Here is a 6,975-nt window from a genome sequence, read left to right as displayed (position 1 = left end):
AATGTTAGCGATAATACTAGCTGTGTTTATTGACCACTTACGCTGTGCCAGTCTCTTGTGTTCAACCCTTTACATGCATTAATTCCAACAACAGCTCTATGGAATCGTTGTTATTATTATCCTCATTTTGTCAGAGGCAGATGCTGAGTTTCAGAAAGGTAAAGTAACTTGCCTGCAGTCACAGTAAGTGGTGAACATCAGACTGGATCCCAGTTGTGTATTAATTATTCTTGATCTTGAACATAGGACAGTGGCACCAAGACCTCACAAACGTCAGGAATAAATTGTTCCCTAGCAGAAATCTGGAGTCCTGATGGGGCGCTGTAAGATAAGCAAGGTCGATTTGAACCGCAAGGTCAGCAGTTCAAACTCACCAGACGCTCCTCAGAAACCCAATACAGGGTCACTATGAGTCGGAACCAACTCAATGGCACTTAACAACAACAACAACAACAATCGTTTCCTGGTGGTGTTATGGGTTATGTATTGGGCTGCTAATTGTAGGGTCTGCAATTTGAGTCCACCAGGCGCTCTGCTGAAGAAAGCCTTTCTGTTCCCATAAAGATTTACAGCTTCGGAAACCCTGTATAAGGAAGGTCTCTATGAGTCGGAACCAACTGTAGGAGCTTAACACCAAATACAACAAGAAATCCACAAGAGGGAAGAAAGTCAAGGAGAGAGACAGTGAAAATGTGAAGGGAAGAATGATATGGCTCAATAGTTGTTGCAGCCCCCTGGATGGTGGAATAGATCCCAGATACCATGAAGAATAAAGAGAGGGAGTGTTAACAACCAGACACCCTCTAAACGCTCATTGCTGTAAGGTTGGTTTTTGTTTTTCCTCTTACATTTTATTTATTGTGCTGTTGTTAAGAATATACACAAACATAACTCCAATTCAACAGTTTCCACATCGGCTCCATGACAGTTTCATGACATTGACTACATTCTTAAAGTTGTTCATCCTCCTTTTCTGAGTTGTTTCTCCCTCAATAGCATAAACACTATTGCCCAAATCTTTAGAGTTGCTGTTAACAATTTGGTCCCATATAGACAGTTCTTAAAAGAGCATAATGCTCAAGGCAGATGTTTTTTACTAGTTAAACTAAGGTCGGTTTGAACTGCAAGGTCGATGGTTCAAACTTACCAGCTGCCCCTTGGAAACCCAACACAGGGTCACTATGAGTCAGAACTGACTCGATGGCCCTTAACAACATTATTTGGTTGTTGTTTTTCAAAAGATTTCAGGGAAGTTTTTGGTTCAAGGTTTAAAGATAATCTCAGGAAAATAGTTCTAAGAGTTCATCCACTTTTCATAATTCCAAGAAGTCTGGGATCTATGACATTTTGAAATTCTGTTCTTCTTTTCCCCCATTTGATCAGGATTTTTCTATGGAATCTTTTTTCAAGATTTCAGTATAGTTGTTGGGTACCACACGGTGTTTCTGGTCTCAGTAGTTGTTCATAGAGGTAACTAGCCACACATTCCATGTTATTCTTGTTAAGTGCCACTGAGTCAGTTCCAACCCATAGCGAACCTGTCCTCCTCCTATTTCTGATTCTTCTTTCTCTGTGACTCCAGGTGAATAGAAACCAATTGCTATGTCTAAGGCAGATTTTCATTTATTTGACCTGCTAATGAATTCAGCAACTGGCTGGAGATACCCTCAGGGCAACTGAGACTAACGGGTCCAAATCTGAGTTCATTATTTCATTCCCCTTCATTGATCTTCTAAGGAGTTTCACTTGGGTGAAAGAGAACCCTTCCCAACACATACACATACGTGCCAGACTGAAAGTGATACCAGTTCATACATTAATCCATTAATGACACTACCATCTGCTCCTTTACCCTAGCTAGAAACCTCAAGATCAACTTTGAGTATACTTTTGTTTGACTTGAAGTGATTTATAACTTTTTAACAGGGGTGTTTTCACTTATACAAAAGTAAGCAGAACAATATAACGTTTTAACTTTTTAACAGGGGTGTTTTCAAATATATACAAAAGTAAGCGGAACAATATAATGAACTCTCATGCCCATCTCTCTGTGGCACTGTGGGCTAATGTGCTAGACTGCAAGGTTGATTTTAACAACAATGTTGGTGGTTCAAATTCACCAGCTGCTGCTCAGAAACCCTGTACAGGGTTGTTATGAGTCAGAACTGATTTAATGATACTTAACAACAACATATATCCACCACTCAGTTTCAATAATTATCCACTCATGGCCCAAGCTAGGTCCTAGGAATCCAAAGATGAATCAAAGTTGTGCTTATTACCCAGCCTAGAGGGGATAGCATCTGACCTGGATCCTGAAGAAATTACCCAGTGGGAATTACTTCAAAGAATTGTGGCCCTATTTGTTAATTCATTGGTTCTCTTCTAACAAATATACATTAATGTTTGGGGCACTGTCCTTGGTGCTAGGAGCAAGACCCAAGATAAGGTTCCTGTCCTCATGAAGCTTGAGATGTAACAGGGAAAAGAAACATTAAGTATGTAATTAGAAATGTGATGAGTATTTTGAAGAAGGTTTACAAAGCATTATGTGAGTGGGCTTAACTTGGTTGAGGAGATCTAGGAAGCTTTTCACTAGGAAGTGATACTTAGTGGGGAGAGGGCAAGGGGAAAAATGATAAAGGTCAGTCAGAAGAAAAGAAGATTATTCCAATTGTAAGGAATAGTACAAGAAGACCAGTGTGGGTGTGAGAGTGAAGAAGAATGATATCAGATGAGCGGGAGAGGTGGGTAGGTACTAGGAGGATCGTGTATTCAGACTAAGGGTTTGTTCTTATTTAAAATTTATTTATAAAGGGTTTTTATTTTAAGTCATCACTTTTTTCTGCATTTTACAAGATCACCTTTGGCTGCTTAGTGGGGATAGGAAGAAAGCAAAATTGGAAGTATGGAGACTAATTGTGGAGTAGTTGAGGTAGTCCAGGTGGCTTGGACTAGAGTGGTGGGAGGAGGGATGGAGAGAAGGACATAGATTTAGTAGCATGTTCAGGAGGTGAGAATCTACAGAAATTAGTAATTGGTTGAGTGGTTGGCTATGGCAGTATAAAGAAAAGGATGACTTCTAGGTGTCTATTTTAACAAATGAAAAAAAAAAAAAATCCAGAAATCTCTCCCATTTATTGATGGCCCAACTGAATACTTGTCTCCTCAACCCCATTGAGCAAAAGGGCTACAATTTCCAGAAAAAAAAATCCTTTTAAATAGCCAGAGGCATGAGGGAGCATGGGGGTGTAATTAGCTAGGATACAAAAAGGCAGATCTGCTGTTCATCTGTACACTTTCCTCCTGATGTATTTGATACACATACAGTTCTTAAATTCCTCATCTCCTCTGGCGTCCTGACCAATGGTAAATCATATCCCTTACCTTTCACCCATTCTTTCTCTACTGTTATCTCTTTCCTCCTCTGATACTTTCCATTGTGTTGTTGTTAAGTGCTGTCGAGTCGGTTCAGACTCATAACAACCCTGTATAGGGTTTCCAAAGAACAGCTGGTGGATTTGAACCGCCAATCTTGCAGCTAGCGTGTGGTTAGCAGTCTAGTGCTTTTTTCTACAGTGACACACCAGAACTTCACGGTGTAAGAGCAACAAATAATCTATGATCCATCTCACATTCTATGTATGGTTCTGACCACTTGTGGGTCCCTAGTCCTGATGTGCCACTGTAGGATAAGCACTGGACTACTAACTACAAGGTAAGCTGTTCAAACTCAACAACTGCGCCTCGAAAAACCTCTACAGCTATGACTGGAAACCAACTCAGTGGCACTTAACAGCAAATGAGGGATCAGTCTTTTTAAATTACTTCCTTGGAGGTTTATAAAGAAAAAAACTGGAAACAAATTCATCTGGAGTCATTGTTACTAAGTGTAATGGCATTATGCTATTTGATAGACCAGCCAATTAGAAGAGTATTACCAGGTAGCTGGGACTCAAGTCCCCTATTTAGAGATGGCTCTTTCATCTCTATTAACAGCAAAGACGCTTCAGAAGCAAAATCATTCTTAACCACCACCACATATATGTATTGCTTTGCCATTGTATTTTTCCTTATAGTTGATCCAATAATTCTTTAGCTTCTAGGTGGTTGCTTTCCATTGAAAAAATGAAACTTTCCCTATGTAGTATAAGAAATGAAATCTATACTAAACCTAGCAAAGTTAAGGAGTTTCATGCCTGATGATTTCAATATTTTCCAGGTCGTTAGCTGAGGAAGAAAGGAAGGGTTGAATAGAGAGCAAGAGAAACCTCACAAGGTAAGTATTATCCTGTCTTGTGTATCTGTTCTTAGTGTCACTCTTGTGACCCACCCAGCAATCGTTTGCTCTTTTATTGATAGTAGCACATCAATTTAAAGATCCATTGTCTCGCCACAACCCACTTCAATAATGGCCTTCTAACCTAGGATTAGCCTATCAGAGTCAAAGTGATCAACTCAGAGCTTGGTATAGGACTCAATTTGAGACGATGAAATCCAGGAATTTTCTTAGAATTATTAGACAAGGAGTTCTTGTAGAATGTTAGTTGGTGGACATTTTGCCACCATGAAAGATGAGCCTGCCAACTGAAAGAAAGCAAAGCTAAGGGATGGACAGAGGCATATTCCTGATAAAATATTTAACATCTATATCAAACTCTGCTTGAAGTCAAAATCCACTCCTGAATGTGTTCACTTATACAAATCAATGAATTCAATTTTTGCTTATGCTAGCTTGAGTTGGGATTTATCACTTGCAACCAAGAGTTATGGTGAATCCATGTGGCAGATATTGCCTACTGGTCCTCATTCTCATATACATTCCTGTATAATCTCTCCTTTACTAGAAAAGATTATAAAATGTGGAAACTTAAAATCCACATTTTTGAAACTCCCTTGTCAGTTGGTTTCAGTTAGGTTTTGCCAGTGGGAAGTCTCACAGGAAGCTTGAAAGTTGAAGGGAGGAAGAAGCCCTCTGCTTCTGAAAGTGCCTCTGGAAATAGCAGTGGCAGTGGTTCCTGTCTAGTAAAAGTGGAGATGGTTTCAGAATATCCGCAATGCAAGCTCTAGCAGCAGCATCAGTGAGTGCAAATTTGGGGGTTTCATCTTGTTCCTTGAAGGAGCTCTGGTAGCATAGTGGTTATGAATCAGACTGCGAACCTCAAGGTCAGCAGTTCGAAACTATCAGCTGTTCCGCGAGAGAAAGATGAGGCTTTCTGCTCCCGTTAAGATTTACAGCCTCAGAAACCCTGTGCAGGTTCTCTATGAGTCGATTTAACCACCACCACCACCATCTTGTTCCTTGAGCAATACCTTTTTCCACTTCTGCTCAATTAAACCAACATTTCTGACAGCTTCCTAATCTCTGCGTAACCCCCCTACATTCCCTCTTATGCTTCTCCAGACCTCCCCACACCTTTGTAACAAATGCTTTGCATTAAATACTTCTCTATTTGGAATATGTGGAATGGTTTCTGTTTCCTTTTATAATACTGTGGGATACAATATACAACCAATTTTGAATGCATACTCATACAGATGAGGTTCAGAGACATTGAGTAAGTTTCTCAAAGCCACTAGCTTTGATTGGAATTTAAACATACCTAACTCTAAAGTTCTCATTCTTTCCCTGATCTATAGATGGTCTTTGTTGGTGGTGTTTTGTTTCATTTGGAGGGTTTCATGTCTACATGAAATAAAAGAATTCTTAGGAGAGCATTCAGATGGCCAACCTTGCTATTCATTTGGACAGGGGACAAACAGAAATGACCACCAAGGAGCAGAAGATTGGGATAGTAATCAAGGGACCAAACATCTCTATAAAGTCAAAAAGCAGAAGTGTGGCAATGCTGTGAGGGAGGCTGAATGATAAGAGATTATGATCATACAGTAGGGTGTTGGAATTTAGGAAATTTATTCAGAGGTGGAGCAATTTGGAGTGAGACTAGTTCAGGGTTTGACCACAGTGATTAGACAACTCAAGTGGGGATTTCAGTCTGCAGCGTCTTCAACAATTGTGAGGACCTATCCAGGAGGTTGGTAGATAATGGTAATAAAAATGGCAGGATGCTATCGCTGCATAGTATGATGCCAAGGAGGAGGAATTTAACCTGCATAGAAAGAGAAATGGTACTGATGTTTGTGGTCGTCATGCTAATGACAATCCTGCTTCCCACTCATGAGGACAACTACAGGATAGGGAGAGGGGCCCTAAGATAGGGCCAGGGATCAATTAAGGCTGGAGGTAAAGGGATGCTGAGGTTATAGCGAAAATTATTAATCATAAAGGTGTGAATTCAAGAGGGCACCCTGGAAAGTTTGAGGAGGTCAGGTGCAAGGAGGGTCACTAGAGGACTTCCAGCAAGATGGCAGACCAGGCAGACACGCTCCCCAGAATCTGTTTCATTTGGTCTCTTGTGTCTACAGCAAAGACACAAGAGACTAAATGAAACAGATACAGATGACAGTCCTGGCATCCTGCTAGAGAAGTGGATTGAATACGAACTAGGAGAATAAGTGGAACAAAAGTGCTGAGGAGATGACAGATTGAGTAAATTGTCAGCTGGCCTGACGTCGTATGGCCATTTTGAACTTTCGCAAGTAGTGTCCAACAGGGACAGCAACCTGATAATTAGCTACCTTCACCCAGGACAGCACAAGCATTCACACTGATGGCTGATGACCAAAAAAGTGCAGTCTCACTTTGTTCCCCATACCCTCCTGGTGACTAGAATATCGCCATCCCGCACCCTCATCTGCCCAGTGGATGGTGACATCCCACCCCTATCAGTCCCTGCTTTGCCTAAGGTCAGAGCTGCACATCACCCTCGAATCTGGAGGTACAGGAACTCCACCTCCTTAGACCAGCAGAACTTGCAGTTCTGGATGGGAAGCCTGTTCCTGGCCCCCCTGGACTGGCAGGAACTCCTCTTAGAAAGAGATACCCTGCCTGTTTTCTTTTTTTTTTTTTTTTTT

This window comes from Chrysochloris asiatica, unplaced genomic scaffold, assembly GCF_000296735.1.
Source record: "Chrysochloris asiatica unplaced genomic scaffold, ChrAsi1.0 scaffold00140, whole genome shotgun sequence".
Lineage (NCBI taxonomy): Eukaryota > Metazoa > Chordata > Mammalia > Afrosoricida > Chrysochloridae > Chrysochloris > Chrysochloris asiatica.
Note: the sequence above shows the minus strand (reverse complement) of the source record.